Source organism: Miniopterus schreibersii (assembly GCF_964146895.1).
Source record: "Miniopterus schreibersii genome assembly, chromosome: 19".
Lineage (NCBI taxonomy): Eukaryota > Metazoa > Chordata > Mammalia > Chiroptera > Miniopteridae > Miniopterus > Miniopterus schreibersii.
Window position 1 is genome coordinate 37,577,908 of NC_138119.1, and position 23,346 is coordinate 37,601,253.

At 49.6% G+C, this 23,346-nt stretch overlaps 1 protein-coding gene across 1 annotated transcript in view; it reads right to left on the reverse strand.

The window, feature by feature from the left end:
- UCK2 (uridine-cytidine kinase 2) overlaps nt 1-23,346 on the reverse strand; it is a 59,111-nt gene that overhangs the window by 11,486 nt on the left and 24,279 nt on the right. The gene's annotated exons all lie outside the window — the stretch shown is intronic.

Below are 23,346 nucleotides of genomic sequence, written 5' to 3' on the forward strand. Positions count from 1 at the left end.
CTGCGGGTCGGGTCCCTTCTGCTCTAGTCCACAGTGCCGGGCCCCTCACCCTCAGGGTAAACCAGGTGGCCTCTTCAGACACATGGAGCGGAGTGATCTGGGACAAGAACATCACCAACACCCATAGCAACTGCAGGGTGCCCCAACTGAGAGCAGGGAAGCCGCTCCCAAATGAAGCCACACCTCCAGACTTTGTTTAAAATGAGACACAAAAATCTAGGTAACTGGTAAATGGGACGCCAGGCACACAGAGGTTCATTACACTCGTTTCTCCACTGGGGTGCATGTTTCAACTGTCACACAGTCGGGGGGAGGGGGCCACCAAGGTTCCACTCTGCACCCTCCCCCCGGTTATGTCCCTACGTGCCCTCTTCCAAAGGATGAACGGGTGCTTTGAGTGTCCTGTTGCCTTCAGAAAGGAAATAACTCACTACTGACTCGGGCTGAGCAGGCAGCCGCGAGCTTACAGGACGCTAAAGAGGAGAGAGCAAGCGACTTCTAGGGGGCAAGGCTGAGCATAATTACAGTCACAACACGACCAACACCAGGTGGTCCCACTTACAGGAGGTGTCTAGGGCAGTCACAGACATGAAACACAGGGCAAAGGGGGCCAGGGGCCCTGGGGCGGGGTAACCAGGAGCTTTCAGTGGATACAGTTTCAGTTTTACCTGATCGAGGAGGATCAGCTGCCCACAGTGTGTGAATGTACCCAACACTACTGACATGTACACTTGAATATATGTTATGGCAGCAAGTTTTACGTTATGTGTATTCTGCCGCAATCGAAAATGATGATTATGATGATGACAGTCCACACTGAAAAGGCAGTTTCCTCCCTGTCCTAGGTACTCGGCTCAACAATTTAAAATGACCTCGTTTACTTATTACCACCCTATACGATGGAAAGTATTATTATACCCATTCTACTGATGGTGAAGACTGAGGAAAAGAGAGGTTAAATGACCTGCCCAAGTCAAGTGACAGAGAAGCCAGGGTTCCAACCCCAACAACTGACTCTTGCAGCAGGAGCTGTAGCTAGGCTTTGTTTCACATAACATCTCCATATGCAGTGCAATGGCGTATCCAGAATATATTCCGTCCCTGCCCCTCTAACACTTTATCTTAAAGGGGGAAGCTGGAGGGAAGGGGTGACAAGCGAACTTGCACTGTGGGCTGGTGTCTGAATACAAAACTAAGACCAGGTCAATATGAGGTTATCTTTAGGAAAAGAAAGAACCCTGAAGGTGATTTACAATTTCTTCATTTGTATGGCACTTGGAAGATACGATCTCATTTAATCCCACTACACCAAGATGTTATTTGAGTATTTTTTTTTCTAGTGAGGAAACAAACTTAGAGAATCAATCCAGTTCAATGACTTGCTCAAGGTCCCACAGCTGAATCTCAAACCACAGGTCTAAGTCCAAACACACCATTCTCACTATTCCAGAACTGAAGCCCCAATATTCCCCATCGACTTACCCACCCCACCCCCCGCCGCTAGAGAACAGGGATGGGGTAAGGAGAAGGGGAGGGAATTAGTTAGAAATAGGGTATTGTTCCGTCCATCATTAGAGTCAACGTGCGTGTGAAGTTTCATACAATTTCCTATAACTAAAGGCAGCAAGTGTTCTGAGTATCAAAAAGCTAAGAGCCCAGCCGGGCGTGGCTCAGCAGCTGAGCGTCGACCTAGGATCCAGGTGATGCGGGTTCGATTCCCAGTCAGGGCACATGCCCGGGTTGCTGGCTGCAGCCGATCAATGACTCTTTCATCACTAATAATTCTATCTCTCTCTCTCCCTCTCCCTTCCTCTCTCTGAAATCAATAAAGATATATTCATAATTATAAAAAAAAAAAAAAAAAAAGCTAAGAGAGCCCTGGCCGATTTGCCTCAGTGGTTAGAGCTCGGCCTGCACACCAAAGGGTCACAGGTTTGATTCCCAGTCAAGGGCACATACCTGGGTTGCAGGTTTGATCCCTGGCCTGGCCCATCCGGGAGGCAACAAATCGAGACACACTGATGTTTCCTTCTGTCTGTGTCTCTCCCTCGACCCCTCCCTTTCACACTCTCATCAATGGAAAAGCCTTAGCTGGTTTGGCTCAGTGGCTAGAGGATCACCCAACAGACTGAAGGGTCCTGGGTTCGATTGTGGGCAAGGGCAGGCTCAATCCCTGGTCCCAGCCTGGGCACATGTGGGGGGCAACTAATCCGTGTGTCTCTCTCCCATCGATGTCCCTGTCTGTCTCTGTCTCTCCCCCCCCCCCAACCACTCTCTCTGAAAAGCAATGGGAACAGTATCCTCAGGTGAGGATTAAAATATAAATAAATAAATAAATACCAACAGAAAAAATATACTCGAGTAAGGATTAACAAAAAAAGAAAAAAAAACAGCACACGCACACCTGTTGAAACTTAAATTTGGGTTATGTTCAAAAGAATCTGGTAATTATGAGGCCCCAAAAATTCTCTGCAATTCAGTTAGCTTCGTAATCACGCCGATCCCAGGGGTGCTGAGCAGCGGGCTGGACCCCTTCGGCAGACACTTCCCGTTTGGGAACCCCCGGAGCGGCAGCAGGGCACCCACAGCCCTCCGACGGGCAGTTTCCCGGGGAAGAGCTGCTGAGTCCGCACAGGCTCCCACGCTGCTGCAGAAAGTGTTTCTCTAAAACGACTCTCACACAGGAGGCGGCTCTGACTGCCACCCGCTGTGCCATCCCGGTGTCTCCCAGGACCTCATCCTTAAGACCCTGTTCCATCCCAAGATTGCTGAGTGAACAGAGCAAAACACGAACAGGCAGGTGCGCTCCGGCAGCCTCTTATTAAGAACCCTGCACGCCAACCCTCACTGCCGCCACCATGGCCGAGCCCAGGTGGACGGCTCGGGGCTTCCGCCAGCATGCGTCCCTGGGAAAGGCACCCCTCTAGATGCTGCCCAACATTTCAGAATCCCACCAAGTGGTCCGTCTGCTCCGAGTGAGCTGCTTCAGAATCAGAGGGAAGAAAACCAAGCAGCACAGGCCTTAAAAATAGCCAGCAGCTCCAGGCGAGACACACCGTCTTGTCCCTCCCTCCCTACTGCCCTTAGGAATGGGTGGTGGATGTCAGCTGACACCTGCCCTGAACACCCCGTACCGCCCAGCGACTAACCCGACTAACCGTGTCAGAAGTCCAGATATCTCGGGCAGAAAGACTCCACCTATCTCCCTCACTTCAGGGCTCTGAACGAGTCACCCCAATGACTCTGTTTTTTCTAATCTTTATTGTTGAAAATATTACAGATATCCCCTTTTTTCCCCATTGACCCCTTCTACCCTGCACTCAACCCCCACCCCAAAGACTCTTGGCAACTTCTCTTTTCCTGTCACTGTCATTAAGTGAGAAACACCACTAACTTATGTGGTTTCCAGCATGGCCCCCAGACGTGGCATCATTCATTTGGGAGCAGGGGTTGCTCTCCAAGCAGCTCAAAAGCTCTAATTTATATGCACAAGCACCAGTCCTTTGCCCTGGTTGAGAGAACAAAGCGTAAACCTGCTGAATCGATTCCCAATCAAACCAGCTGACTGGCAGCATTGGGAGGTGTCACTCAATGCTTCCCTGTGAGTATCCTGGCATCCAGTCTTGGGGTCCCGAATGGCCCCAGAAACCATGCATTGCTAAATGGGTTCTCCTAGCTACAATACAACTGCCCTCCCAATCTCCCAACACACACACACAAATGGATGAGTGAATGACCAAAGAGCAGCCACAAGTCAATGCAGTAACCTGCAGCTCCTGGAGCACAGGGAACAACTGTGACTCAGCTCTTATTCTCAGAGCCTGGTAGGGTTTGGAACCTGGGGACTCACTCAACAGTGTTGAAAGTACCACCAAAAATGTCTGAATGCCTCCAGCAGTCCTCTTTTCTTCCAGAATTTCAAAAGTGCAGTTTGCCCTGCACATTCTTACTATCAGCCTTGATTCCATCCTAAAGTATGTAACAACTTGGGCAGAGACAGCTAGTCGTGTACCCAAATCTCAGTCCCTGAATTTCAGTGGGGCGCGTGACTGCATTTCCCAAGCTCCCTTGCAGCCTGTTGTGCCCGTGCGATGGGCAGAAGCGTGAAGGGACAGCTTCCTGGAACTGGCTTAAAGATTAAGGGTCCCCTCCTGACTCTCCTTCCCGTTGGATGGAACGAAGACTCGAAGGTCAGGGCTCAAGCAGCCACTCTGCAGCACCGGTATCGTGCCACCCGAGGGTGGCGAGGCGGCTAAATAAAGGAGTGCCAGATTCAGAGGATCACAGGCCTGGGAGTTGAGCAAAGAGCAAGACAAATCATCTTGCTTACACCCTGTTATTTGTGGTTTTCTGTTCCTTTCGACGGAGAGGATCCTAATACTAATGTCGACACCCGCATAACCAGTACACCTTACTGCAAACACTCTCTTGAAAGCTGGGGTAACCGTCATGTCCTGGGCCAAGAGGCTGCCTTGTTCATCACAGGTGCTGCAAGTACTTCACAGCCAAGTCATTTCCATGTGAGTTTTAAAAGATAGGGATGAGGAGCGTTTGCCTGGACCCATGTCCCCAGACCACTGGGCACCTCTCTGCCACCCGCCAGCCTATATGTATCTACCCTGACATGTCAGATCAGAGTAACATCCCCCCTACCTTTCAGCACCTTGCTTGTGCTGCAGGCCAAGCTCTCCACAGAGGAAGCAAAACCCAGGGGAAACGCAGGATATTACAAGAAATACTCGATGAAATACTCCCCCCAACAGAAGCTCCTAATACCCGATCTCTGTGCTGGTTCAACGTACGTGTCCAGCCTAGACAAACCCAGCGATCACATCGCACAAGAAAAATTCAACAGTTGGCGACATATACAATCCAAGGACTTTTCGGTGAATTGCCAATTTCATTGAGCTCTATTCCCAGGAACAGACGCTCACTTCCAGTTCCTACAATTACATGTTTGGCTCTGTCTCTTTATTCACAAAGTTAACCTGGTTCCGTCAATGGAGGGGTAGGGTAGTGAGCAGCTGACACACAGAACAAGCCGGTGCCGGGAGCTGTCCCAAGGACTTTACAGGCACCCATATTTTATCTTCAAACCAGTTCAGGGAGGCGGGTTATTAAGCCCACTTTATGCAGCAGGACACGGGGCACAGACAGGTAGATTATATGTGACCCACCCAACGCCACTCAGCCAGAAAGCGGCTGAGCCGGTCTTCAAATGCAGGTCTGGTGCTCTTAACCACACATCCTGACTTGCCACACTGTCACACAGACACCTCTTCTCTTCCCAGGTGCCACGAGGCCACCCACACAGAAGCTGCAGGAAGAGGGCGTGCTCGGCTCGCTCTGCAGAGCACAGACTTGCTGGCTTTCTTAGAAGTTCATTTCCTGATAAAATGTTTCACTAGGGAAAGAGCAAGACAGGGCACTTCTGACCCCTTAAAATTGGTTCTTTGGTAGGAAACGGTCTCTAAGTACATGGGGACAGGTGAACCAGTGCAGGTGTTTGGAACAGAAATGAGCAAAACTACCTGGGCATACTGGAACCCAGGTACTCGTGCTGGCTGGTGGGATAGCAACAAGAGAAGCCCTTTCAGGAAGTAGGACACAGCGTCCTGCCCTCTAACCACAGAACAAACTCACAGGGACGTCAGTGAAGGTCACAGGACTACGAGTCCACGTGGAAGCAGAAAGGCACGGCACGAACTGTGACTGCAGCCCCGTAACAGATGTGGGCCAGCCTGACGCGGGAAAGCTGGAGGCAAACTGCCCAAAATGAAAACTGCTGTAGTTTTTCTGCATCAGGCTTAAACAACAAAAAACTGTGTGTATCGTGTGTGTGTGTGTGTGTGTGCGCGCGAGCCCACACACGGGCAGGTGTCCATACTCCTCTCAGGAAGCCAAGCTCTAGTCACATCCACAGCCTCGCTGACAGCTGCCACCAAGGCAGGACAGGACGGGACAGTGCTTGTGTTCAAGTGGTGACGGAGGCCTCACGACTGGATTAAAATCACTCAGTACAAACCCTGATTGATCTCAGTCTCCTGGCACTGATTCTGAGCCTGAACACAGAATCTGTGGCTACCTCTTTGTATTCCCCGGAGGACAAACACAGAAGGCACCACACACTCGCCCTCTCTGGCTCTCTCTGAATGCACCCGGGTTGGCGGCTAGCTGTGAACTTGCTGCCGCGGAGGCCTCTCGGGAAGCTGGAAGCACCGAAGGGCCTGCTGGAGGGTCCGCTCTGCCTCGTGGGTGCAGATGGGGTTGGGTCTGTTTCCTTCTTTTACTTGAGGGTCAGGAGGCAAGCTGAGATGGTAAGACCCAGAAAACTGAGCTCTGTGTCCTAGGAAAAGATGACTGTGGCCAGGGCGTACCAAATGCCACCCCGTTGCTTCAGTCTGGCTTCCTGAGCAAGGATAATGCATCTATTACAGAAATTATGGCCCAGGACCCAAAGGCCTCCTGGGGAGAGACAGCAAAAGCAAGCAGACTTCTCCCCATTTTAAAACCTGAAAGGCAGAAGGGGAGCTCGAGGGGGCCAGCTGGATGCCCTGCTCAGTCCCTCCACGTCGAGGCCACACTTGGCTGGCCATTCAGCGTGGACTGAGCAGCTCAGCAGGGCTTTGTTTTAACTCTTCCTGTCCAGTGACCCTTATCCAAACTGTGCACACCGGAAGTCGGGCGACCTGGTTATCAAAAGAGGTTTTTATATTATTTCCTCCCTAGGTATTCTCCAGGACTGTGACTAAATACAGAGTGGGGGGGAGGGGGAGACGGACACCAAGAGCATGTGCTGAGCACACATGTCCCTTCTCCAGTCCTTAAAACGCAGCCCACCCCTCATTCCTCACAGTATCTGCAGAAAGGGGCCTCTGCTGGCAGACTCCGTTTTCCCTCGAGTTGCTCCTTCCGGATCATTTACCAGCACCCCCACTAAGCCCCAAAACTTCCCTGAAATCAAAAAATAAACAAAAGTGACACAGACCATGTTACTCTACAGATGATGGTGAGTCTACTGCACAGATCGACCTTGTAAGTCATGAGGGCTCATCTATTGTCGGAAAACAGGAGTTCGAGTTAACATCCTTTGAATGTAACGATCATCTTTTGCTAACTTGAGAAATGGAAGGAACGCCCAGTACTACAGGCCGAACTTCTGTTTTAGACCCACACAAATATGTGCAGCTGATGTGACAAAATGCAAGTAAACTCCGCGAGGGAGGACGGCCTTTTCCAGAAACAGAGCCCGAGCAGCCGCCATCCAGAGGCCAAAAAGTGAGCTTGACCTAAACCTCTTACTTTCCAGAAAAACCAACTCAACGCGGAACACGGGTTTATGTAAAACAGAAAACTATAAAACCTATTAAGAAAAAACAGGAGAAAGTCTTCAAGACAACTGTTTTGAAGAAAAGATTTTGCAGAGTTGATGCAAAAGCATAATCCACACGAGCGGAAGTCGATTCACTGAATTTCATCAAAAGTAAAACATTTAGTGAAACTCTCTCACGAGGAAAAGAAGACAAGCAGCAGAGCGGGAGAAACACTGCAAAGCATACGTCCCACAAAGGACTGTTGTCTGGAATAGGTAAAGAATTTTCAAAACCCTGCAGTAAAAAGACAATGTATTAGAACACGAGCAAAAGCCAAGAAGAGGCACCTCACCCAGGATGGGACACAGAGGCCCTAGCCAGTTTTGCTCAGTGGCTAGAGCGTCCGCCCGAGGACTGGAGGGTCCCGGGTTCGATTCCCATCCAAGGGCACGTACGCACCTTGGTTGCAGACACAGTTCCCAGCCCGGTCAGGGCGCGTGTAGGCAATCAATCGATGTATCTCTCTCACATCAGTGTTTCTCTCTCTGTATCTCCCCCTCCTTTCCACTCTTTCTAAAAAAACAAAATAAATGGAAAAAATATCCTCAAGTGAGGATAAACAACAACAACAAAATACATAAAGAAGGACACAGAGGACAAATAAGCACATGAAAAGATATTGAGCCCTGCCCTGCTGGCGTGGCTCAACGGTTAAGTGTTGACCAGTGATCCAGGAGATCACGGCTTGATTCCTGGTCGGGGCACATGCCCGGGTTGCAGGCTCGATCCCCAGTGGGGGGCATGCAGGAGGCAGCCGATCAATGACTCTCTCATCATTGATGTTTCTATCTCTCTTTCCCTCTCCCTTCCTCTCTCTGAAATCAATAAAGATATATTTAAAAAAACAAAAACAACAAAAAACAAAAACCCAGGGTGACAGCCCTGACACAGCTGTTGGGCCACCATCCATGCATCAAAAGCCTGTGGGTTCAATTCCCAGGTCAGGGCATGTATGGGAGGCAGCGGATCAATGTTCCTCTTTCTCCCTATCTCTCTCTTCCCCCTCTCCCTTAAAAAAAAAACCAAAACAATAAAAAAGCATATCCTCAAGTCCAGATTTTATATATATATATGTACACGTATACGTATATGTATGTGTATATGTATATGTGTGTGTGTATTATATATATATAACATATATATATATGTTAATACGTATAAAATTAAAACCAGGATGACATTTCACTGCATTCCTATCAGACTAGCTACAATAAAAAAAGAGCAGCACCACCAAGCGCTGGTGCCGACGGGGAGAACACGCACGGCTCACACGCTGCTGGTACAACTGTAAGTGGTCCATCTGCTCAGGAAAACAATTCCACACTTTCTGTAAAAACTAAACATGAAATGACCATATAATCTCACAACTGTACTCCTGGACACGTATTCCAGAGAAAGGAAAGCGTGTTCACACAGACACACATACCCATGTTCACAGAAGCTTTCCTCATCATTGGAAGCCACGGATGCTCCCCACAGATGGATGGTCGCACAGCCCGTGGCCCGTCCCAACCATGGAACACCGCTGAGCAATTAAAAGGAACAACTACCACCTCTATGAATCTCCAGAGAATGATGCTAAGAGGGGAAAAGATAATCCCCAAAAGGCCACATCCTGTACGATTCCATTTATATAACATTCCAGAAATGACAAAAGTATGGAAACGGAGAACAGGTTAGTGGCTGACTGGGATTAGGGACAAGGGAGGACAGTCAGGGTAAGAGAAGACAGGGTGGCCAATCAAGGACAATATGAGGACTCCTGCGATTAGAAAATGCTCTCTATCTTCACTTCATCAGTGTCAGTGCCTGGTTGTGTTTTGGGGAAACTGAGCAAAGGGCACACAGGATCTTTCTGTTACTTCTTACAATTGTATGTGAATCTACAACTACCTCCAAAGGTTTATCTTAAAAAAAAAAAAAGACAACCCTGGCTGGTGTGGCTCAGTGGTTAGGGCATCGGCGTGCACACAGAAGGGTCTCGAGTTCAATTCCTGGTCAAGTCAGGTGGAGTGTGGGAAGCAAGCAATCAATGCATCTCTCCCACATCGATGTTTCTCTCTCCCCCTCCCTCCCTTCTACTCGCTCTGGAAAGCAATGGACAAAACACCCTCAGGTAAGGATTAACAACAAAAAGATGACCATCTGCAATTTTGTCTTTTTTGAAATTCCAGAAATTCAGCCTCTCACCTTTCAATCTTATTTTTCCTCACAAAACCGGCTAACTAATAATGAATCAATAAGGGATGAATGTATTTTGCTGATGGGACAGAGAAATTTGGGAGGCCAAATAACAGACTGCCAGAGTTCAAAAACTGTGGCCCCCAAAAGATACGAACAAGTCCTAACCCCCAGAACCTTGGAATGGGACCATGTTTCGAACAGAGGCCTTTGCAGGTGTAACTAAGGTGAAGGGTCCATCAGACGTGAGGAAACAGACGGTAAAGGGCGCGTGAGCGGGAGGCAGGGGCTGGGGTGACGCGTGGCTCAGCCAGGGCTGGCCCGCAGCAGGGAGAGCAGCGACAGCCAGTCTCCCGTGGAGCCGACACTGCTAAGCACGTGTGGACTCCAGGCGTCCAGAATTGAGAGTAAGTCCCTTGTTTGAAGCCTCGGAGTTTGCGGCAATGTTACTGGGGGCCTAGGAAATGAATACACCTGGCATTTTTTAATGGGTGCGTTTCTCTTTCTTACTCGCCGAGCACTCTCTTCAACGTCTATGTATGTAAACTCCTGCACGCAATTTTCCTCTTCCAGAAACTATCTGCCATAGGATGTGTCATTTCACTTTATCATCTTTTCCTGCTTTCTGTTTGCTCTCATAGTAATCTATTGCTAGTTGGCACATACTTCATCAAATATCCTGGTTAATAATTAGCACACAGGCTACACAGACTCCACAGATTTTTAAAAACTTCACCTGTACTTGAAAGTAACACTACCCTGAGCCCCAGGCTTCAGCGACTGTTTCCTTGGTGACTAAGAAGTTTCCAGATCCACTGATGTGCCCCCAGGTCTTCCAAATGAGTAGCAATTGTGCAAACGTGTTGTTTAAGAAAGGTTTCATGTTTTGATAGAAATGCCCAATAAACTTCTGGGCAAGACAGACTCAAAAAAAAAAAAAAAGCTGATGGATGAAAACTACCCAATTGCCTCCGAGCTCTAAAAGGCGCAATAAGGGTCCTTAAGAATCAGGTGGCACCCAGGACCTGCTGAACTCCCAACTGTACCATGCCCACACCGGTCCTACCTCAGGCGCTCAGCCTCTCAGATCACTACTGTCCTCATCATCTCTGAGTAGTGACGGCCCTTCATTCCACAGGTGGCTTAACATACGTAAGACAGCGCCTAACACAAGACACGTGTTCACTAACAGGGATTCCCTCCTCGCTGACATCTGGAAGACGGAGCCGCACCTGTCTGAGCACACTGCTGCCGGAACGGGGTGCTGGCTCGTTTCAGTCAGTCACGGGTCCCCTGGGCTTGGATGATGTAATTCTAGTGCTAACACATGTCCATGGATGCTGCCCACCCCCCAAGGAAATGCTTGCACTTTTCAGATCTAAATCAACCATGTCAGCCCTCTCCCCCTGGGGGTCTTGGACTGTTTGAGAACCTGACTGTAGCCCCTTCTGGCAGCAACCCACTCGGACAGCTGCTCTGTCAACTTTCACTGGTCGCCATGGTGCCAACCATGGTGACCACAGGTTGACAGGGAATGCAACTTACCCACTCTGGACCAGAGGGAGGGAGTGATGAAAAGAATAAAGAACTTCTGTGGCCCTGTCAATGAAATGAGCCCACTTTTAAGTGCCTTAAGGACCAGACAGCAAATCTGGCTGCCACCAGCTGCAGAAATTCCAGTTCCATGTCACTGGCTGGGACAAAGTGAATCAAATTTCGGTGAATGGAGTGTGCAGTCTTTGGTGCAGCGTTAATTCTCCTCTTTGAAAATGCCATGTTTGTCATTTACAAAATCCCAGTAACTACTGGAAGTATTAACTGGACCAAGTCACAATTCCAACAATCCCTCTGCTTTACTGGGCTTCTGCTGTCTTCATGTGCAATACTGACGTTAAAAATTAAAGCCATTTTTTTTTCAAGAAGTATTCTCTAAGTCTCCTTACATTTTCATTTAAACAAATATTTCCCCGAAACAGTGTACTGGGAAGCTGCTTGTTTTGTAACTCAGCTGCCCTTCTGTTTTATTGTTTTTACTCCTATAAAACCATGCACAACTCCATTCTCTCTCTAGCCCAGAATTCTGCACTTCAGCCTCTTTCTTAAGTCTTGGTGATCTGAACCAGGAGATGAAATCTGGTTCCTCTTTTTGTAGTTCTTACCCTGGCCTTTCACCTTACTTTACCTACTTCTACCACCCTTTTCCAGGCCACTAGCTTTTTAAGAGGCAATATCCCCAACACAGTACAAAACTGAAAAGGTACAGAGCACACAGTCCGCCTCCTTCCCACCCATATCCCAACCACCTGTCAGACTCCTTGGCAGCCTCTGTTTTCAGTTTCACAAGCATTCCTTCAGAGGCAGTCCCTGCATCTACAAACGTGGGTGTGTATACACTTCTCAAACACGAACTAACACAATGCTGTTTGTACCTCGGTTCACTCACGTGCTTGAAGATCATCCCATCGGTACAGTTAAGACCCCTCCTTTTTCAGAGCTGCATAGTATTCCTCATGTGAAGGAAGCATGCTACTCCTCCACTGGCGGACATCTAAACTATTCCTAACTTTTCTAAAACAATCTTTAGGTCTGGACGTATTTATACTCTTACAGGATATGCTTCTAGTAGTGGATCTGCTAAGGCAAAGAATCTGCATTTTTTAAAATTTCCATACATAAGCTCAGATAGGCTCTCATCAATGGTTTCCATACACCTATTTCCCCGTACCCTTAACAGTATCTAACTTAAGGCTACCTATCTGTTTAGTTTGCCTAAGTGAGGATAAACATCTTTATATGCTGAACAGCTTTCTGCTTTTCTTTTTCTGCAACCAGTCTGTAAATATCCCACCCTCACTTTTCTGTTGAGTTATTGGTTTTTCTTACTGATTTATAAAAAATCTCTTTATATGTCAAGAAAACTGGTTATTTCTCATTTATATCACAAATATTTTTTCCAGTTAACTGTCTTTTTACTTTAAAGTGATGTTTCCTGGAGAACATTTTTATTGATGTAGCTAAATTGATTAATCTTGTGTTTCTGTTATATTTAGGAAAGGCTTTCACCCACAGAAATTTACAACAAATTCCCCTATGTTTTCTTCTCCTGAGTGACCCTCTCCCCCTTTGCCACTCAGGACCATGACCAGATCAAAGGAGACCAGCAGGGGGCAGCGATCCAGCAGCTGCTGACCCTGAGCCTGAGGCCAGGCTCCCAGAGCACAGAGTGCAGCAACAGATCGGAAACGAGATCTAACGGAGCTGCTGCCCAGCTTCCTGTGCACACCCGAAGCTGCAGCCGGTCCCTCTGGAATTCGGCCGGAAGGAGGCGGGGGGGGGGGCGCTTGCAACCCTCTGGCCCACAGCTGCGCCCACCCAGCCGGGCTCGTGGCACCAGCGTAAGAGCAGGAGCCCACAGGAAGCTAGGAGCACACCAGAGGTGACAGCCATCTGTCAAATACCCCAGCGAGGTATTCCGTGAAGGGCCCCAGCTTCTCCTCCCACGACAAATGATGAAATACACACACCCGCGCCCCACAAACTGAAGACTAGTGGGGAGGTGCAGCCCCGCACGCCTTCGGTAAACAATACATACAGAGGTGGAGGCAGGACATGAAGACACACTAAATGTGGTGTGTTTCTCACCCCACCTTGATAATCTTTTCTCCCCCACCTCACCTGAGCGCTCCTGCAGATTTCTAGGAACAGCCCAGAGATGGTCCCCCAGACAGACAGAACTCCTGTGAGTGGGAGCTACGTATCTCCTTTCACATATTAAAATGATCTTTAACAAATCATATTGGGAAAACTGGATATCCACATGCCAAAAAAAAAAGCAAAGCTGGAATCTTATCTTACACAATATATAAAAATTAACTCAAAATGGATCAAAGGCCTAAACGTAAGCATTGAAACTCAAACTTAGAAAAAAACATAGGAGGAAAGCATGTCATTAGATTTGCAATGGTTCCTTGAAAAGGACACCAAAACCACAGGCAGCAAAAGAAAAACATGTATGATAGACTTCATAAAAATAAAAGAAGTGCCTGGCCGGTGTGGCTCAGTGGTTGAGCGTCGACCTGGGATCCAGGAGATTGAGGTTCGATTTCCAGTCAGGGCACATGCCCGGGTTGCGGGCTCAATCTCCAATGACTCTCTCATCATTGATGTTTCTGTCTGTCTCTCCCTCTACTTTCCTCTCTCTGAAATCAATAAAGATACCTTAAAAAAAAAAAAAAAAAAAAAAAGGCAATCTAAGGAACGGGAGAGAATGTGTGCAAATCACGTATCGGATAGGGGACTGGTATTCAGAATACATACATAAAGAACGCCTACAACTCAACCAAAAAAAAACACCAAAAACTGGTTTAAAAATGGGCAAGACTTGAACTGATGCTTCTCCCAAGAATATGTATAAATGGCCAATAAGTACATATAAAGGTGCCCAGCATCACTCATCATTAGGAAATGCAAATCTAAACCACAAAGAGCTACCTCTTCATACCCAGTCGGATGGCCGTTACAACAAAAAAACACAAAACCTCACAAGGGTTAGTGAAGGTGTGGGGAAATTGGACACCTGTGCACTGCTGATGGGAATGTAAAAACGATACAGCCACTGTGGAAAATGGTACAGTGATTCCTCCAAAAATTAAACACAGATCCACCATCTGATCCAGCAATCCCACTTCTAGGTATAACCCAAAAGAACTGAAAGCAGGGGACGGATCTCTGTCCACTACTGCTCACAGCAGCTTTATTCACAACAGCCGAAGGGTGGATGCAGCAAGCCAAGTATCTGCTGACGGATGGATAAGCCAAAGGTGGTCTAAAAACACAGTGGAGTATCTGTTCGCCCTAAAAAGGAAATTAGCACATGCTATAATGTGGTTGAACCTTGAGAAAATTCCTCAAGGAATTAAACTAAATAAGTAAGGCAGTCACAAAAGGACAAATACCATGGCATTCCATTTACATGAGGTCCCGAGGGCAGTGAAATTCAGAAACAGAAAGAAGAATGGTGGTTTCCAGGGGCCAGGGGAGGGCAGAATGAGAAGTCATTTGTTGTATCCAGAGTTTTAGTTGGAGAAGACGAAAAAGTTCTGGAGAGACGGTGGTGATGGCTGAACAATGTGAGAGTACTTAATGCCCCAGAATGGTTCCAATGGTGTGCGCTCAGTATATTTTACCACAATGCAAATTCGAGGAGCTTATCTCATTAACCTTTGCACACCTGTCCGGGGCCCAGCGCTCCATAACTGTATACTGAGCCTTCCTCCCATTTCTCAGCCAGAGACAAACCCCAGAAAAGTTGCACCTGAAAACATGAAGGTGACGGGGGGAGAAGGGAGAGCGAGACCCTGTCATATAACCCATTTCTCAGCTATAAAAAGCGATTATCTCATTGACAAAGACAATAAAAGTTAAGAGCTTGTATTACTAGTTACCAAGTTCAAGCCAAGCCCAGAGGGGTACATGTTCCCTGGCACAGGGTGAACGCACAGCAAGTCCCAGAGTGAACTTCCTCTTCCAGGAAGGCCGAAAAGACTGCTCCTGAGAACACCTCTGCCCCCAACCCTCCCCCCGCTTTCTTCCTCTCCCTGAGCCCATACTGGCCGGCCACTGTTCTTGGCCCTTCGCAGTTCCCAGCTACACACCAGGTCACCGCTACAGAGCCAGGCCGGGGAAGCAGGGTCAGACCTGAGTTGGAGAAAGCATCAGGCTTGGCCTCGCGCCTTGATGGAATCGGGATCCATGGCGAGTCCTGTCCCTGCTAATGGAGGCAGGCTGCTGGTGGCATGTGGCAGTCAGTCACTACACGGGTTATCCTGTCACCCACCCTCCTCTACCAGGCTTTCCCACGGGTCCTTTCAGATCACCCAAACTGTCTTCTCAGGGTGGACACTTAAGTGTCCTACTGAAATGGCCCGGACAGTGAGAGCTGGCTTTTGTGATTGGGAGAAAGTTAAAAAAGAAAACAGGATATAGGTCTACCTGTTTATATAAGAAACAAAAGCAATATAGAAAAAGGGTGGCATGAGAAAGAACAGCAATCATGGCCCCCCAAACAAAGCAAGGGCACACAGCATTAGGAACAACCAGCTCTGGCCACCCCGCAGCTCACAGCGCCTGGGACTTGGCTGTCCCAGCAGCAAGCACCACGGATTCTGCCATAATTAGGCAAGAGCGTAAAAATGTCCATCCTGCCTGGCCAGCCTGGCTTAGCAGTTGAGCATCCACCTAGGATCCAGGAGATCAAGATTCGATTCCCAGTCAGGGCACATGCCCTGGTTGCAGGCTCGATCCCCAGCAGGAGGTCTGCAGGAAGCAGCTGATCAATGACTCTCTCATCATTGATGTTTCTCTCTCTCCTTTCCTCTCTGAAATCAATAAATTTTTTTTTTTTTAATGTTCATCCTTTTAACCAATAACTCAACTTCTAGTGGTTTATTCTTAGGAGATAATTAAAAGGAATAAAAAAGTGTATGCAGCGTGTCCATCACTGCAAAAAAGTTGCTGAGAACCCATGTCAACAAGGAAGGTGGTGGGACTGGTTCTACAAATTGTGGTACTTTGCACATAAAATGTTACACAGTTACCAAGTCATGGTTGCAAAGATATTTGGTAATATGGGAAGATACATTCAGTTTCAAAAAATTAAAACACAAAACTATTTTTTCCCCTCAATTCTGTCCAAAAAACAAAGTCAGATCCATGGATGCATATATATTAAAGTCCAAAAAAAAATAGCACAGTTTTAACAATGGTTAGGTCTGGCTAAGGAAAGAATAAGTCATTTTTTTCTTCTTTGTACTATTCTAATTATTTTTTTATAAAGCTTGCTTTTTTTTAACATATCTTTATTGATTTCACAGAGAGGAAGGGAGAGCGGGAGAGAGATAGAAACATCAATTATGAGAGGCATCACTGATCAGCTGCCTCCTGCAGACCCCCTGCTGGGGATCCAGCCCACAACTGGGGCATGTGCCCTGACCCGGAATCGAACTGTGATCTCCTGGATCCTAGGTCGACGCTCAACTGCTGAGCCACGCCCGGCCGGGCAGTGTTACTCTATTTTTTATACACCAAATGACAAGTCTCAAGGTGAAAGAGGTCCAAATCCATACACAAGTTACTGATGCCTATAAAAATAATAGTGACACTTGTTTCTGAAATGTTACTTGTTTTTAAAAATCAGTCCATTTACAGTCCTAAAGAGCGACCACTAAGAGGAAGGCTGTGCACACTGCCGAGCCCTACCATCCGTCATCATCAGGGCAGGGCAAGCTCGGCTGGAGATGGAAAACATTCTGTGGTTTCCTATTCGCATTTGGCACCACGAGTATGACCGAGACAAAAGCCAAAGAATGCACAAAAACAGGTGGCGGATCCAGGACCCCAGTGTGTGGGTCACTTACCTGGTTGTAGGAAAAATAAGGCAAGAACGATTAAAAAGTAAATGGCACATTTTTATAACAAACACCAGGTGACTGCCACATGTAACAGAACATCATGTGACTGATACACACCACACATGCTTTCCACAGACATCTCAGAGAACCTAATCCTATCTCAGAGCCAGCCAGTCTGCACACCAAAAATTAGTAAGGGTCTGACTTCCAGACACCCTGCTTGAGGTTCCTCAGGCTCAACCCCACTAAGGTCCAGTCCAAAGCTCACTCTGAGCACCCTTCCTTAGCAGCTGGTTCCAAGGATGACTTCTCGTTTAACCCCACGGAAGGCCCTGGCTTGAAGAGAATGTTTCCTTCTTTATAAAACATCCTACAATATGTCCCCAACTTACTAACATGTGGCCACCCGAAAGCGTGTGGACTGTGAAAAATTGGGAACACAGTTTTCACACAATCGAGTGAGGATCTGGCTCCCAGCACAGCTTCTAGTGTCAATTGAACCCATGCTGCTCATGAAACAGGGATAATCTGTCTACAAAACAGAAAACATGACTGCCGCAACTCTAAAATTCAGGTAAAAAAAACTAGTCCAAGTGAGTCAATGCATGCGTCCCCAGCGAGGAGCTGTCAACACACGCCAGGTGCTCAGGACCCAGCTACAAGCAGGCTGCCAGCTCACCTGGGCACCGGACAGGGCAGCCCTCCGAGCGGCACCCCAACAGCAAGCAGCCCACGTCTCCCCTCAGCCCGCAGGCTCACGCATAATCACGTCTCCCACGTTCCAGATCTGGCTCATCCCTACCAAGGTCCCTGGTTTAAGTCAGGCTTTGCTCTTTCTACAGAGAGCCCCGACCACAGGTCATCCACTCTATTTCTACACACAAATCTAAGCAGCTTTTCTTCCAGATTCTAAGTGAATGGGAGGGCAGGCAGCCACTGGTGAGAGTCTCTGGGGCACTGTTTTATTCTCATTTAAAGGTGTGAACGTCTTGTCAAGGCCAGTCTGCAACGACACGGGACCTGTGAGCTGAAGCGGCACCTCGCCCGGCTGGCTCTGACGTGCGCAGCCAGCAGTTAAAAAATAGCTGCTATGAGTCTCTGTTCCATCCACTCATTCCCCAGGGAAACAAAGGGCTGCTCGGAATACGTTTTAATCGCTTCTCCCTAAAACAAAGTTTTCCCAAGTGTTGGTACTGAAGGGGGCTATCTGACTGAAGCATGCCAGCCTCAGGCTGCAGGGGGACCCGACTCCAGGCATCTGAATTCGCCATCAGCCGGTGCGCCCGACAGGGCAGCAGGGACACGCAGGCGGCAGCCCTAGAGGTTTCTGACCTCGGCAAGGGCAACCCCACTCTTCAAGGAGTGTTTGTGCCGCTGCAGGAAGGGACACTTGGAGCCCAGGTGAAGGTCAAGCTTCCGAGAATTGTATCATCTGAGACTCCTTGAAGGAAGGGAAACGGGGAACAAGAGACAACGCACGTGAACAGACCGAGGAGAGCACGCGAGGCCAGTCCTGAGTGTTCGGTCAAGCGCTCAGTGAGGATGCCTACCAAGCTGGTGAGAGGACTTGCCTTGTCTTCTTTTTTTTTTTCTTTTTCTTTTTTAACAAAAAGCAGTTTCGAGTACCTGCTTCCACCTGGTAAGATATGAGGCAATTAATGCAGATCATGTGGACTTAATCCAGGCCCTTAGAGTTTATCATCAAGATCCTCACAAACCAGGAGGGAAGGAAAGCGACCAGGCATTAGATCAGGTTGAGGACGGGCTGTATAAACACTAGGCATGACTGCAGAGCCTGAGGCCACGGTCCCCTCTCCGCTTTTAAAAGCAGTGGAGAGACTTCAGGGAAAAGGCAGCCCAGCCACGGTGGTGAGGAACCCTCAAGACAACCAGAAGGAACGCTGAAGGAATGTCAACGAGGATCGGGAAAGGCAGGTGGTCCACGCAGCCTGCAGACCGGAACAGGGGTGACCCTCACAACTGCCCTGCGTGGAGTCAGGAATGGGTGGGGTGCCGGTAAGAGTCCCAAGGGGGTGGTCTATCCCACAGCAAAACGTGATGGTGCCATGAACCATGAAGGCTGAAGCCCTGGCCCCTCCCAGTAACCCCCAGAAGAGGAGCCAGGGCTGCCAGGGGGGCCTGCAGCCCTGGGTGAGGCAAGGTGGGCAGCTAGTCCTGTTAACAGGAGCTGTCAGGTCTAAATGCAGGGCCAGGTTCAGAGTCCTGAGCCCAGAGGGCAGATGACACTGGACTGAGAGCTGGGACCCGAGAGACAAGCTGGTTAACCAATTCAGACAGCAGCCAAGCGTGGACGCCAGGAGCCTCCAACCCGGGAGATTGTGGACTCTGGACTCAAGGGGCTCCTTCTCCAGAAAATTCGGGGGCTCCTATCAGTGTTAGCCGCCACTCTTGGGAGGCCAGGGGAGGACGGGAGGACGGCAGCCACGCAGAACACCTGTTCCAGGAAGTTCGAAAGCCTCACGGAAGAATGTGGCCTCTTTATGCACATTTAATGACAGGCATCCAGTGGACAGGCAGCCTGTGTCCTCAGTGTCGCAACTCAGGGAACCATCTGTCTTCTTCATTCTTCAAAACATATGGTTGTTCAACATGTTTTCAGCAACAGAAAGCAGTCGGGCAGGAGGGGACAGACCCAGACGGGCCAACCCAGACAACCTGAGTCATGGTGTGTCCTGCCCTTTCAGCACTCACTTTGCTCACAAAGCCCCTCGAGGCGTCAGAATGGTGGTATTAAAACAGCCTGGCACCCACAGTAACGTTCGCAGCCTTGTTCAAGTTGGATGCCTGGTACTCCAGGCACCCGTCCCCCATCGGGAACTCATCCGCAGGGAGGGCGCCTGGCCTGGTCACTATGAACATCTGGGAGGTGAGGAAAAGGAGGGAACATTCCCAGGCACACGCACTACCGTCTCTGGAACCTCCTGCAGCTGGGCCTCCCCCAGCAGAAGGCTGATCACCTATAAGCTATAGTATGGGGTTTGGAGCAGGTGTTGCTGGCTCCGCAGATTCTGCACCATGTCCAGACACTTGTGCTGCAGGGCCCGGCATAACCTCCCTGGATTTGGCCGCTCTCTCCAGGGACAAGCTCCCAGGCCTATAGAGAGATGGCTGCTCCCTTGTCCACCTGTCAGCAAAACTGATCTGACACAGGCAAGGCTGCCAGGGCGCAGGCAGGAACCACAGCCACTCTCCGCACACCAGGGCGGCACAAGCAGGAGGAACAGGCACGTGGAAGGGTAGGATGGGCCATAGATGAATCCTTGGTTCCATCCCTTATCAGCTGAACAACCTCCCTGAGCCTCCACTCCCTGCCCTGAAACAGAGGACCAGGAACTCACACCTCAGGATGGACGAAAAGGGCACTTTTTTGGCCTTGCGTGCACCTGCGGTGGCTGGAACACGCAATGAACGCCAGCGGTGCCTCACGTGCCCACCTTCCCCACGCACCGGCCAGACACTAACTCGGGGGCTTCCGTGACGACCTGGAGGGACAACCCTTCTCCAGTCCCCCTACCAAGCTCACCTCCCTCTGTTTCTCACAGAGCTAAGTCCAGAAGGTAAGACCCTCCAAGCTCCCCCAGCACCACCCTCTGGATCCCTCCAGCAGATGCACCTAGGGAAATCGTGCCTGGCGACAGAGGGCATCTGGCCAGTTAGTGTGGGTGGATGACAGGGGCAGCCTCAGGCAAAATAGGGATGGGAGAGACAGGAGGAGGCGGGCAGGAGAGTCAGTGACAGCAGGAGCAGGAGCTGAGGGACAGGTGGTGCACAGTGGCCACGGGATGTCACTCAAACGCCTCTCTTGGCACATGGGCTGTCAAGCTGGCCAAGACCTGCTGCTCCTGCCACTCACACTGGCACATCCTGGGGTGAGCAGACACTACTGTTCCCAGGCCTCTGGTTCCATCTGCAATGCCATGTCCCTAACCCCTTTTCAATCTGGCCAAATCTGCTTGCCCTCTCTATCTGGCCCCATCATCACATCCCGTCGCCTGCCTCCCCCGCCTCCCCATGCCAGCAATTTCAGCTCCTGTGGGCGTTGCCGCCATGTTCCGCACCCCATACCGTGCCACTCATCACTGCACTGTCATCCCTTACATCAGCCACCTGTCCTCTGCCACCACCGGACTCGTCTGTGTGTGCCAGGTACAAGGGACACAAGAGACAATGTCTGCTGGAACAATTCATGACTCAGGTGGGACTTCGGACACAGCCTGCCTACCACCTTGATGGTGCGGGGTAGAAACAAGGATTCAGAGAACAGGGCTCAAGTACCACTGTCACCTGCCAGCTGTGCACACCTGGGGAAGTCATCTCAGTTCTGAGCCTTGGTGTGACACGGACTATAAGCAGGAGGGAGGAGGCACACCATCCCCTCCCCAGCTGTGGTTGACCCTAGGAGCACTGGAGAAAGCAGGTGGAGGGAACTGTCACTGAGTGCAAACGCTTCCTCGCCCGAGCACACGCTGTGCAGAGAATAAAGCCACGGCACGTGGGACCGCCTTCCAAGACTTGTCCTGGTCAGCGCATCCACCTGGCGCCCGTGAGGGCTGTGTTCACGCGGAGCCTCAATTCTTTGGATCTAAGCACTGGTCCTCCTGACACCTGCACCGGCTGAAGGAGTGACACTGGACTTGGCATGTGCTTTCTAACTTATTAAAGCGTTCCGGCTCCCACGAGATAAACCCAAGCTGGAGTTCAGAAGGTTAACAGTTATACCACCTGGCCGACAAGACACAACCACATGTCCCAGCTCCTCGTTCCCTCACTGAAGTCACCCCAAGTCTGTTTTCCTAAGAGACACCCCTCTGGCCTGTGCAGGACAAATACACACGGGAATGGCAACTAAGAGCCAAGGGTGGGCTGTTAAAAAGACTTTCTTTTAAAGCTCAATGCCTTTAAAGCTCATTACAAGTTAGTTAGGGGTAAAATTTAAAAGACAACAAACTTCCCTAGGAGGTTTCGCTCAGTGGTTAGAGCATCAGCCTGTGGACTGAAGGGTCCCAGGTTCGATTCTGGCCAAGGGCATGTACCTCAGTTGCAGGCTCAATCCCAGCCCCGGTCAGGGCTTGTGTGGGAGGCAGCCAATCAATGTGTCTCTCACGTTGATGTTTCTCTCTCTCCCTTCCACTCTCTCTGAAAAGCAATGGGGGAGAACAATATCCTTGGCTGAAAACTGAAAATAAATAAAAGACAACAAACAAAACTCACCCAACACCTAAAATGCCAAGTTTTAGTTTTAGGCATGCGATAGACAATGCAGCAGATGGTACCCAAGCACCGTGAGTTGCCAACTGCTTCGAAGGACCCCGATCAGGGTAGAATCCAGGTTTCAAAGAGAAGCTTCAAGTGCTGGCTCGACCGTCCGAGAGCCGCAGGAGCTTGGGGGGAGGTGGATCTGAGCCTCAGCTTCCTCACCTACTGCAAGCGCAGTGTACCGGTTTCAGCACGTGCGCCACACTGTTGTAACAACTAACACGTGGCCCTTCCTGACTGGATGGCACACAGCACTTTGCCACAGACAGTTCTTTATGGTTTAAAAACATTCCCATAACTAGAGTCTTTCCACACTTTATTCTCTCGATCCCTGGGCGCCACGGACACCTCCCCCTTCACAGGCGGTGCACGCTGCACCCGGTGAGTGAGGACAGACTCAGGGTCGCCACTGCTCCACTCCATGCCGCCGCCCAGCGTCCCGTGCTGCCCGGGACAAGGAGATGGGTACCCAGTCTCCTGTCCCCACCCACCGGCCGTCCTGGAACCTCCATGTCCTCCACGTAGGTGGCCCTGCTTCCACCTGCCACACTCTCAGACGCAGTGACTTCCAGTGCATTACCCAACGCAGGTTCCAAGAGCACACATGGTACCGGCCTGTGCACGTCCAGATGTCAGGGGAAACCCTGGGATGTGCAATTCGGTTGACAGGTTCTGTGGGTCCCCGTTAGGACAGAAGGAGCTTGACAGAAAATGCAAAAACTGGGGAGTGATTCAATACACCCGTGAAAGCAGTTGTACTTCCCACCATGATGCATCCAGCGCCTCTCAGAACCCATTACACCGTGAGCTGCTCTGAAACAAGATGCATGGAGGCAGGTCTGTTGCTATAAATAAAGCACCGTATTTGAGGACATCTCTGCTGCAAGACACATGGAAACTCAGACAGGGGCTAGGAACAGGCATTCATGGAATGAATCCAGAGAGCTTGACTCATGGCCACTAACCTCCCCTACGAAGTCCTGAAGAGGCCTGGCTGCACCCTACCAATTACAATCTGTGTCACTCCAAAGATAACCAACATCCTTTCATTTATGTAACAAGTGTCCACCCCTCCAAGACAGGACAGTTCACAACAGGGGGGAAAA